Here is a 13,439-nt window from a genome sequence, read left to right on the forward strand (position 1 = left end):
TGGGGTCGTGGCCCTAATAAGGGCCAACTCTTCTGCCAGTAAGTCAATCTATTCTTGCAAAATGTGGATGGCTTGATGCCTGCAGCACCTCAGTTGACTTAGAGACAACAGCATTGACAGTCTCCATTGTAGTGGCTTTCTGGGAAAAGGCAACAGCAGCTGTTGTTTCCCCAGCAATGCCTGTGATGATGGCAGCTGTAATAACAAAATATCTCTTTCCCCAGTGTAGGGGTTGTAAGTGAGTCTGGGCCATCAGAGTGACGGCATGAAAGTGGGTGGTATTTACTACACACATCTGAGTAATGGCTGGTTTCCATATCAGGATGGCTATTGTTGAATACCCCATCCAGCACGCAGTTAGGAGTCATTTCTTTTTAAAGCAGTTAAGGCTGTCTCTGACAATGGAGGTATTAGTGACCAGAAAGAAAAAGGGAGGTCAGACACAACCTGGGGTGGCTTTCCCACCAGTCTGGCTGCCAATGGTCACATTCATAAGGCTTGCCCCAGCCACATTTTTGTGGACTGGTTTATGTGGAAATATGTCCCATTAAAGAGATGGCCACATAAATAAAGACAATTAGAGGGGCCACATAAATCACAATAGTTCATAATGGGGTCATATTAGAATCTAATGGGATCTCTGTTAACATAGGGAGAAATGTTGGAAGCATCATATGAGGTAAACTTCCACATACCAAGTGTGAGGTTAGATGACAATATCCGGTAGTTCGTTGTGAATTTTATACCTAGTGCAGACTGGCAGTGCTCCCAAGGAATAAGAAGGCCCACAAAATTGGAAATTTGAGGGACCCTTGGAGAGGGAGGCAAGGGTGGACATGATATACTTGGGGGAATCCTTTGGGGAACATGAAGTTCCATGCTTAACATGGTACCATAGGTTAGATTACCATGAAAGCTCCACTCCCCACATGGTCATATTGTATAGTTCGATACAAGAGCCAAGAGCTGGGGAGTTGCCACGGCAGAAGAACGGTGAGGCAAAGGCTTCAAAGTCCAGAGCTCATAAGCAATTTGCTCTGTGATTGCTTGACCTTGAGGATTATAGGGTATCCCAAAGGAGTGACTGATCCTCCCTCAGGATAGGAAGCCTCTGAACTACTGAGATGAGAAAGCAGTTTCATCGTCAGTTCTGAGTACCCAAGGCTCTCCCATTACCAGCATTGTTGATTTTATGGCCTTAATAGCATGAGAGGCCTTTTCACTTGCCAAGGCCACTGTGTATACAGACTGAGCAAGTATCTACCACAGCATGTACATACCTATGATTACCAAAAGCTGGGTAATGGATGACATCCATTTGCCAGATTGCATTGGGGAGTAGACCTCTCAGGTTAACTCATGATCTGCCAAGGGGAACCAGTGGTGCAAAAGGTGCACAAGTTGCACAGGACCTTGTAAGATGTTTACATTGTGACATAGGCAATTCAGGCAAGAGTTTATGTAAATTCTGAGGAGAAAGGTAAAATTGCTGGTGTAACATTCTGGCTTGTTCTAGCAATTTCATGTCTACAGCCATAATCAGGGCATCAGTTCTCTCATTTCCTTCTGCTGATATGCTGGGCAATTTAGAATGTGATCTTATGTGTGAGATGAACCAGGGATGTGCCCTGTTCTCAACAGCCCTCTGGATAGATCACATGTAAGTATGTATAGGGCTGATTTGCTCTTTAATATAGAAGGACAGGGTAAGAACAACATATACTGCATATTGGCTACTGAGAAAATATTAACTGGCTCCTATTGGCAACACACAAATTTTCCAGGAGTCTAAATAGTTCACCCAGTTGCACTGAGCCATGATTAGGAAGAATATAAGTTGTGTCCTTTCCTCCAGTTGTTGGATAAGAACTCCTTATCTGGCTTTATTGGCATCAGAAAAGGCCATGTTTTTCTTGGGAATGGGTCGAGAGCTAGGTATGCTATGGGGTTTGGCAGCTGGAACAAAGCAGGAAGACACCTGTCTGGTGGCATGTGATTATCCAGTGAGCTTGTGTACCCCACTATAGATTGTTGTCTTTATGCTGGTAAAGGCAGGCACAAGATAAGGCAAGGCCTGTGATTGGGCAGTGAAAAAGTAAGGTCAACACAGAAATTTGAAGAGAGGTGGGAAAGACGAGAAAGACGAAGAAGAACAAGATGGAGGAGGAAGATGTCCCAAATTTGTGTTACCTTAAAGGGCCACAGGTAATTATGTTTCATAAGGGATAGATAGATCTTTATAGGACAATTTCTCTTATCTGCATGGGCAGTTAATTGGTTTAGAGTTTATTGTGTGGATGTGTTGTGGAGTGAAAACTAAAGATAAAAATCTGATTGACAAATTACAAGCTTACTGAGTTTTGATTTTAACCGGTTACTCGGAGTTGTGACTATAACCAACACTGGTGGATGCTGGGACTGTGAACAGAGTTTACAGCAGAGAGTAGCAAGAGACAGACGGCTGCAGAGCCCAGAAAGTAGCCAGCAACAGTGTGGGATGGAGACTGGGACTTGAGACACTTTGCTGATTGAGGTGAAAATACCCCACATGAAATGTGGCCCTCTGGAGCCAGAACTAGCGAAGATTGGTAGATTCTTTTTTGAATATTTACCACTATATCCTACTACCATTCCTTAAAAGCTGATGGAATCTGCCCATAATGATTAAGAAGATTGTAAGGAGAATAGTAGGATTATTTTGTCTGGTTCCTGTTATAAATTCTCCTTGCTAAACCTCTTGTCTTGAGCGAAAGGTGAAAGGCAATGTCAAATTTTGAGGTAACCTTAAGTAAATCAGAGTGGGCCTGGTACAGCCACATGAGGAGCCCATTCTGCCCTAACATTCTAGGACCCCTCAAGGGACCGCGGAATCATGACCAGGAGGGGTTTCCCTGGATCATGCCTTTCCAGAGTTGATACACAAAGGAGTGGCATAACTTTCTGTAGTAGGTTGCTAGTCTCGGGAGTTAGTTTAACCTGGCAGAACCACTACTAGGCCCCTCCAGGAAAGTAAAGACGGGCCTCATCTCCGGTCCGGAATAAACAGGAAAGGTTTGAGCCAGTTAACAGTTCCACACAATTATTGTATTTCCACAAGGGAGTAGAATTCTTTCGCCATGATGGAGAAGGCCAGGGGCTTAATCTTGTCAGAAATAGAAAAGCCCAGGAAGGCATGCGGGGGAACTCTCTGATTCTTTTGGGAGCAACCTTTGAGTTGAGTTTTTCTAAGTTAAGCAACAATTGAGAGGACCCCCCCACAGCAGGTTCTCTGAACACGGCTGCAAGCTCCTTTAATACCCTCCACCTGTGCCCTCCATTGGTCCCAAGAAAGCATTTCTTCTAAACAGCAGTTCCAGATTGGCTGGCATCGTCTGCACCAGCAATCCCTGGTCTCTCAGGCAGTCCTCAGTTGGGTCTGCTGCTTTTGCTCAGATGCTATTGTGGCTGGCCAGCCCCAGCATTTACATTCAGGAGGCCCCGCAGTTCCTGCTACATAGGACAAAATATATTTTACCAAAAATATTAGAATTTATGGACAATTTTTAAACAGAAAAATAACAGTAGCAATAGATTAGCTGATATATACATACTGATTACATAAAATAACTTTTTAATATACTGTATTAAATTATTTCCCTACTGCTATGATAAAATTGGCCAACAAAAAAAAAATCAATATAAAAGAAAAAGCCTGGTATCCCAGAGAAGGGATAACTCTGCCTAGTGGGCAAGGCTCTCCTTCTCGATTAATATATTCTGGGTGACAGCATGTCCAAAGTTCCATCTCCCAGGTAATTCTAGATTCTTACAAGTTAACAATTAACATCATCACAAGAAGCCAAACAAAACTAAGGAGATTTTGTACAACTGAAATTGGGCCGTCATCAGCTGAAAAGCAGTTGATACAATCATAATCTATTGTTGATGGGGATGACTAGAGCTGATGTAGTATTGGATGGGAAGAGCGTCAAAGAATGCACTGAATTAATTAAAGACATCCAATCAGTCAAACAAAATTCAAGATGCTCCTAATTTCAAGAAGAAAACACCGCTGGGCAAAAGTGAAAACAATAAAGCGCACAAGGAAAAAGATTCATTGCCTCTAAAGGAACAACACCAAAGCTGCATTTTTAACCGAAGCTATAGAAGCCAGAAGTAATGACATGATATTTTAGGTGTCAAAAGAGATGAACTGCTAAGCAAGGATTTTATAAACAGATAAAAAATTCTTCAAAGAATATGTTCAAAGAAAGAAAAATGGAATTCCAGGCTATGTACTATCATTAAATATACTGCTAAAATATGTGTTTAGACAAAAGGAAAGTGAGTCACAGAGAAGCACAGAAAGACAGGCTTGGATTGAAATGGTTCATATGTGACTATATTTGAGTAGATATTGACTTGATAAAGCAGTAATAATAATAGTGTGTTATCAAACTCAAAATATATGTAACAATAAGATAGAATACAGCATAGTACAAGTGCTAATTTATGTTCAGTTAGGGAAAGCAAGAGAGTTCATGGTGATTTCTCAGTGAACATTAAAAAATAACAGAAATGTAATTACAACCCTAATAGATAGTCAAATTACTTGACTTATTCCAACTGTTTTTCTAAAAGAAGATTAAAAGTGTATACAATGAGTAAAATAGTACATGGGAGCTAAAATAGAAAATGATGCAATTTATAGGTAAAGGTCTGCTTAAATAAAAATGAACAACTTTATGCTACTTTCAAGAGACATATTATAAAACCTCAAAATAAAAAATATGAAGTGAATAGGTAGAAGGCACCAGTTACTTAAAGAACGAGCAAGGAATTTCTAGCTACTATCACTTCATTGTGATATAAGAGAGTAAGTTTCTCTATGACAACCTCAACTGTGCCAACAGTATAAAAGCCAGAGGACAAAGGGGCAGGAGGAAGGAACAGTGACTAGAGACTGTGGAGGATGGTAAAGCACTTCTCACAGACCTCATGGGAGGGTGTTTTGTACACTGTGTATTCAAATGCTGATTTCTGTACCCAGAAATGTGCTTGCTGTTTGGAACTTCCTATTGTCATTATTATGAAGTACTGACTTAGTATTTTGTAAAGCATTCTTCTCCATCACCTTCTATTGGTTAAATAAAGAGCTGAACAGCTCTAGTTGGGCAGGAGGGGAAAGGTGGGATTTCCTGACAGAAAGAGATGGGGTGGGAGGAGAGAGAGAGTCTCAGGTGTGGACCAGAGGAGTTACCATTAGGACATAGATAAAGAAGGAGGTGCCAGAGAAAAGCTAAAATGGCAGGTAACTGACTATGTGGTTGGGAAGTAGGCCAGGCCAATATTGTTGTGTTAGAACATCTCAGAACCTGCCCAACTATAGTGCCAGAAGCTTTTAATAAATATAAAGGTCTCCGTGTCACCATTCAAAGCAAGGATGTACATAAGAAGCCCATAGTTTTACAAACACACAACTGAATTCATACGGATGCACATACTTGAAGAATACTGTACCCAGACTCAAGAGAAACTAAAATCAATATGAAACTATGACATGAATTCCTCACATATGCTGTAACCAAACATTGTGTCATTGTTTAAGTCTCCATGTACATGGATATATACATAGTCTCACATGCCAGGGAGATTGGCTATGTGTATATATCCTCAAATGTATACAAACTAAAGTTTAAAATATGGATGAATCTATGAAGGGCTAGAAATGAAACTTAGAAATACTTTAATTTGAATAACAAATCAACACTTCAGATATTAGAATAGAGGTAAATTGGTGGTTAGGGGAAATTAAAAACCTAATGTATATGCTAGTGCAAAAGAAGACTAAAAACAAATTATATGAGTATATATTTATTTTTATAACAATTAATTTTAAGATAAACTGGAAAGAAAAGTAAGAACAGAAATTTTAAAAGCAGGAAAAATTCTGAAGAAAAAAATCAACAAAACTGAAAGTTAGATATTTAAAAATACCAACAAAATTGAGACTAAGAGGACAATTAGTAATAATTTAAAATCAAGTAATTATATGAGTATATTTGAATTGTTTTGTACAAAAAGGGTTAAAAGATAAATTTTTGAAAAAACAAAATAGAATTATTGAAATTGACCCAAAAAATAGATTATTTGTTTGGTATTGTTTCTATTATGTGGAACCTACATCTGACTAAGTCTTGAAACTCTTCTAGATAAAGGTATTTAAAAACCTTCTTTAAAAGAAAACAACCACAATCGTATATTAATTGTTGAAAAATATAATTCAAGGGTAAAACATTATAGAACAAAGTTACAAAACTCTTATATACATACTGGGATATTAAAGACAAATAGTACCAAACTGCACTCATTCCCAAAATGTAATGGCTGTTTGAAATTCAAATTTCAATTGATGTGATACTCTCACACAAAGCCAAAGAGAAGGGTTGGTCTAAAAATATCTGACCTTTATTCTTCGAAAATGTCAGATCCTTGAATGAAGACAAAAACTTAGCACACCCCTTCAGAAAAAGAAAAACACAGGCAACCTTTGCAGGAAATGAAACCTGTGTTTTTGAGCTGAGCTTGTGCAGGACAGAAAAAACTCGATAAAAGATGTTATTCCAATCATTAGTTCTAATAAAACATGAATTATACTCTACATGAATGCTTGTTTCTGAATATGTTTATGTGGTTGGACAAATGCAAGGGTCCAAACATTTCTGAAGGAAGACGTCAGACTCAGATAGTACGCAAAGAAGAACCTTTATTCTGTAGAAATAACCAGCATGTAGAACAATCATTCCCCAAAATGGCGACCCCAGATAAAGGCAAGCAGGCCATCTTAGAGAGAACCAGGGGAAATCCCTAGAAGGATTAGGCAATCTAAAATTTCATTGGTGGGTGCTAGGGGATCATAGGTGCTCAGTGCTCCTCATTCTCATGGATGGTTATCCACAGGGAGAGAAATGGCTACCCAGCATAGATGGCCCATTCGAGATAAGGTACTTCCCCATTTTTGTGATTATCCCCAGCCTGTTCTTTGGGAGGGGGTTTTATGTCCTTGTTTCTGGATTTTATGGTCTGTCCCTGGAGCTGGTACCTTACGGCCTTCTTTTCAAAATCAGTCCTGGTCCTTAGATGGAGACAAATGTCATTTATATCGTCCTTTCACAAAGAGTAGACTGGTAAACTGCAATGTTCTAACAGTAGAACATACCTTTGCTATTTTTGACTCATCTATCAAAGGAAAACTTACAAATTTAATTGCGGTCTTGTCAGCTTTTCTTTGCTATAAGAATGGAGCCAACCATATTCTCTAGACCTGAGTGAGAACCCCATAAGTGACAGCTGAATGAGGGAGAGTACAAGGAGAGGGAGGTGAAACCTGAATGTTCACTTACTCCAGGTTACTCTCAGTAAGAGCTCAAGCCAAAAGGGCTTCATTGTTACCTGAATCATGGGGAACACAATCTGTTTTCAGGAAAGGTTACAGTGGCAAATTGCTTTGTATTGGGATCTGTTTGCTTTCTAAAAGCTTCAGTCTGATTATTTGACATTTAACAAGAATGGGACCGTTTTGTGTGTTGTCTGTTGAACCCTTGTGGAGTTCATTCCAAAACAAAGACCACCAGGAGTGTTTGCTATGACTATGGCTTCCAAGCCTAAGAGAACACAATGATTACAGTAAAGTAAACTATTCACGTCTGCCTTCAGCTCGCCAGTTGGAAAACTGCGAGCCAATCTAATCACATGCTAGTCCATGCTATACATGTTTCATACTGCCAAGAAAAGGAAACTCCAGGCCTCCCTTACCATTTGACAGGGCTATGAATAGACTACATCTAAGCCATCTTGTGAATTTTGCATAATGAGGTGGCTCATGAGCCTTCCCACTCACCTACCCAGTCTATTGTATAATTGTTTTTCCCTGTTGCTTTTCTCTTGAACTATTCCCAAGACAAAAAAAAAATGTTTATTCAGGGACATTTTCATTCAACTCTCTGGTTCTTGTAGAATAATGAAATCACAGTTCTGTGACTCTAATTTTCTTGTGCTTCCTTCTCTTTCCTGCCTCCTCTGACATATACCTCCCTAGTGCACAATGTGGCAACAGTACCTGCTAATCACTAAATGTTAGCGAGAGAAGAAACCATAGAAACCAAAGCATTTGTTTATTACAGTAGTGCCTGAGGCAAGTTCAGCTTCAGGATAAGTGTGTACCTTTCTCCAACAGAAGCACGAATTTTGTGTGTCTTTTGTGTGTATATATATCTTTTGATCAAAAGAGATTAGAATGGTCAATTCAGAGAAATTCAGGGCCAAAATAATCTAAGCATGTGAAAGTGGTGTAGGATCAGAGAGGGAGACAGGGTATTTCTGCCTAAGTAGACATAGTAAGAGCTTAAATTCATTCCCATTTAAAGGCCGCAAGAATTTCTGGTTGATATGGAAGTTGAAGATATGAGCAATTGTTCATCAATCTCCTGTTATAATAGAACATAAAAAAAAGTGTCACAGACCTCTAGGACAAAGAGAATACAGGAAATTCTGTTTACATGGTCCTAAACTTTCAGAGAGTAGAAAGTAAGTGAATAATGCTATCTGGTGGCTTAGGTATGGGAGACATATGTTAAAAGGTGAGTACTGAGGTGAGTCAGTCTTTGGCTGCTGGCTGCTGAGGCAAAGGACCGGGTCACCTGACTAAAACAGGCAATTATCTTCCAATCTTACTCCAGCAGCAAATGCCATGCTTGGAAAATCAGATCTTACCCACATAGAACACCAGAAACAATTTTAAAGTAATCTATAAAAATAAACAATTGCTCTTGTTAATTTTTAACAAACACATAAAATAGCTAAAGTCAACTTTCCACCTTCATTATTTCCCTGAGGAGTCTTTTCAAATGTATTATTTCCTATTTATTCTTTTCCCATTGGGAAGTGAGAGGGGATTGTCTGGGGAAAGAGGCTGACTGTCCATGGAACAGATCATCCTATCTGCTTGATTGTTGAAACCCTCCTCAGCTGAAGTCACTTATGGGCATTTAAATGGGTCATGGGTATCTTCACTCTCTTGACCCATAGAGAGATCTATCCATATATTTCTACCTCAGTTTTCCAATCATGCTCTTTCCAAGACCTTGACCATCCAGACAAGCCATTAGCTACAGCCACGAATAAGTGAACAATCACCTATTTTCCCATTTCTTCTTCCAATTAAAATGTATAACAATGGGTACTGCCCAAAGTTATGACTGCTGTCACTAATTCCCTTTGCCAGAGTCTTTCAGGGCTGGGCAAAAATGGTAATTTGTTATAATGCTGTAGTGGTCTACTTCCGGGTGTTACTGGAATAACATGCAAAATCATCAGTAAACCAGGCCCTACTCTTCTTTTCCTTAGTCAAGTACTCATAAGGAACACCCATAAGGCTGCAGGTTCATGCTTGGTAACAAACAGCATTTTAATGGAAGCAAAAACTATAGGTACTGAGGCAATTTTTTCACTTGCTTATGCCTTCAAGACCTGCTTGGGCTGGATCACAAATACATCACTTCTTTTCTGTTGAGCAGATCCTACTTTTAACCTAGTGGGACACATAACATTCAGCTCATGACAGGAAGCTTGGGTCTCATGGTCGTTGGTGGTCCACAGTCAAGTATTCAGTTTCCACCACTGCCCAATAGCACACATAGAGCTCAAAGGGAAAATGGTTTTTTATTTGGTTTGGTTTGGCTTTTGGTGTTCTTGTTTATTTGTTTGGATTTTTTGTAGATGATGGTAGAGCCTTCCTCCAAAATCCCAAAAATCCTTGCTGTGATTCATCTATAGGGTCCTGCCATAGACTCCAACAGTGTCCTCATCTGCTGCTGACATATTAAATGCTGATGTGTATGATGGATCATATGATCCAAGTAATATGGCAGCCTACACAGCAGCCTGGGCCTGTTGAAGAGTCTTCTCCTGTTCTAGGTCCTACTCAAAGCTTGCCACCTTCCGAGTCACTTGGTATAAGTGAGAAATATAGTGTCTCTAGACTCTAAACAGGCCCACTAAATATTGTGCTTCTACTTGATGGAATGGCAGGCCAGGTGCCATAACTTTATCCTTTACCTTTGAAGAAATATCTTTGCATGTCTTATATGCAAACTATGAACTCCTAAGAATTTCATTGAGGGAGAAGGTCCTTGGATCTTGGTTGAATTCATTTCCCATCCTCTGATGTATGTAGTGTTACCAACAAGTTTGGTGTGGTTGCTACCTCCTGCTCACTTGATTCAATGACCCTAATGTCATCAATAAAATACCAATGTGACATTTTGTGGAAGAAACTGATTATTGAGATCACCTCTAACTAAATTATGACACAGAGAAGGAGAGCTAGAATACCCTTGAGATGAAACTGTAAATGTATACTACTAACCCTGCTAAGTAAAATCAAATTGTTCCTGGTGGTTCTTAGGTACAGATACCATTTGCTAAATCGATAGCTACATACCATGTACAAGGAACTACATTAATCTACTCAAGTAAGGAGATCATATCTAGGACAGGAGGTGCCATCAGACTCACTACTTGACTGAGTTTTTCATATACATGTATAAATGTACGCAGGTATGTAGGTGGCTATGTATGCATGTACGGTTGAATTTTTGGATAGCCAATTGCCATTATCCATTTGTCTTCTGCACTGACCAGGTAGGAGAGTTAAAGGACACTACCATCCTTGCATTTTTTAAGTCCTAGATGGTGACACTAGTTTCTGGAGCACCACACTGTTTTTGATTCACTGTTTTCCCTGGCAAAGATAATTCTAATGGCTTCCATTTAGCCTCTCCAACCATAATAGCCATTACTCTAAGAGTCAGGGAACCAATGTGAAAATTCTGCCAACTACTTATATCTATCCCAATTATAGATTCTGGGACTTGGAAAACATTCATAGAATGAGTTCAGAAATGCAATAGACCTACTGTGAGTCAAACTTCTGTCAAAACTCCATTGGCAACCTGACCTCCATAGGCCCCTAATTTAGCTGGAGGGCCACAAATGTTTCTTGGGGTATAGAGGAATCAGCATCAATTCAGAAACAGTATCAAATAAATCTTGAAAAGTCTGAATGTTTCCTGTCCCCAAGTGTACATTTTCTCTTCTAAAAGGCCTTAGGTCTCTTGGGGGAAGAACTGAAGAAAGGCTAATGGTAAAACTCACATATTTCAGCAAAATTCTTCCTCAGGTTGACCTGAACTTCCCTTTATTCAAGGACTTCTGGATCTGCAAACTGGCTAAAGTCTGGAAATTGGTTCATCAGCCAAGATTCCCTTTTGGCACAATCCAACATAGCCTTTTCTTTTATTTTTTGCGAATTTTACTGCTTACACAGAGCAACAAAAATGAAGTAGGCCTCTTATCATTTCAAGCTTGAATTAAAACATGATTGATTAGCCAGTACCAGAGGTCCATGTGAGTCATGCCACTATAAAAACTACTTTGCCTGTGCTGCCAATTTACAGATCAGGCCATTAAGGACATTGCTTTGTCTATGCTGTTCTCTACAATAACTATGATTACCTTGCCTTGATGATTCAACCCTGCTGCCATCTGTCCCCTGCTACTTAGGAGCTCAATTAAATACATTGTATTTATTTCATCTAACTGAACGGCAGCATCTCCAACCCTAAAATCCTACACAAGGGAAAGTATAGTACAAACAATTTGAACCTATCCCCACTAGCTTACAAGTAAATGAGACCCAGACTATTGTTATTTGGCTTCAACAATTACTGGAGGGTTACCCTTAATCTACTCTCTAACTGCAGGCCTGGCTACCTGCCCAATGGTGTACCCCAGATACTTTCTGTTTCTCCTGGCCATGTTCTCATGGTTCTTCTCCCACGTGGCTGTTTCCTTCTCTTTCCTCATTCCCCTCTTTCCCCCTTCTCTCCAATCAGGTCACTCCAAATCCACCTACCTCTATTCCCTCAAGTAATTGGCTACAGCCAATTTTATTTAACCAATAGTTTTTACTCAAGGAATAAGTTTTGCACAACAAAATCTTGTAATTCCCCTCTTTCCCTCTCCTTCTCCAATCAGGTCACTCCAAATCCACCTACCTCTATTCCCTCAAGTAATTGGCTACGGCCAATTTTATTTAACCAATAGTTTTTACTCAAGGAATAAGTTTTTCACAACAAAATCTTGTAAACATGAGAAGTCACTTGTAGGCCTAGACCTTTTGATACAAGATTTATCATTACAATACATAGCAATAGACTACACCTCAACAATTACCTTTTTGCATCTGAAAAATAAAAGTTATTTCTTTTGTAACAATAAACAACATACCCCAGGCATAATTATGAAATCATTGTGAAAATTATCAAGTAAAAGTTACATTTTAAAAAATCTAGACTGTTCATATTTGGCAACTTCTGAGAAAGTATTTTATTATCTATTCTATCTTGGTGAGTTTAGAGTTCTGTATCTGTACCAATTTCTATCCCAACTTGTGTTGTTCTCCTAAAACTCATTAAGTTCTTCAGTACTTGAGTATACTTCCTTATGGACTACGTGTTCTATCTCCTGTCTAGGATCCTACTTAGCCTTTATACTGGTTATACGTCTAGAGGCAACTATGGATGGGCCATGAGGGATATCGGTACTGTCTTGCCTGGCATTTCCTTCAGGGAATGACACTTCTGGCTTTGCTGACAGAAGAGCCTCTACTCTCTCAGAGGAGAAGGGGAGGGGAATAGGGAGAAGGAATGTGGAAGGGGAGACCAGGAGTGAGTGGGTGAGTGGGGCAGCAATCCAGATGTAAAGTAAAATTAAAATAACAAACAAACAAACAAACAAACAAAATGAAACAACTCACATCAGAATCCATTTTCCTGGTCAAGGAGTAGGATCTTGAGACATGAAGCTGGGTTGACCAGATCCTGAAGGATAAGGTTTTCTAAGTTAAATTGAAAAGATTTTCTGTAAAAATTTATAAATCTATAAGTAAAATATAGGACAAAAGAATGGTTGTGTTATCCATTCCCCAACAGGGCTGACTTGTATGGTCTCAGTGGGAGAGGATGCACCTAATGTTGCAGAGAATTGATGTGCCAGGTGGAGGGAACACCAAGGAGAAAGGGGAGAGGGAGTGAAGGGAGGGACTCTTTGAAGGAGAGACCTGGAGGGGTGGTGGTGATTGGGATGTAAACAAACAAATAAATTTTTGTTTGTTTTTAGAAGACACATCTTTAAATAAATATTTAAAATGCTTCTAAAAGTCATAATTTTCTTTTTTATTTTTTTTCTACTGTAACAGATTGCAATTTCTATGAAGGCAGGATTTTTCACTGAATTTTTTGGTTATTTTGGTTTGTTTTTTATTTTTTGTTTTGTTGTTTTGTTTTTCATACTATTTAAGGGGATGGAATAGGTCCAGAAGTGAACCTGGAAAATCAACT

This window comes from Rattus norvegicus, chromosome 2 (assembly GCF_021556685.1).
Source record: "Rattus norvegicus strain SHRSP/BbbUtx chromosome 2, alternate assembly SHRSP_T2T, whole genome shotgun sequence".
NCBI lineage: Eukaryota > Metazoa > Chordata > Mammalia > Rodentia > Muridae > Rattus > Rattus norvegicus.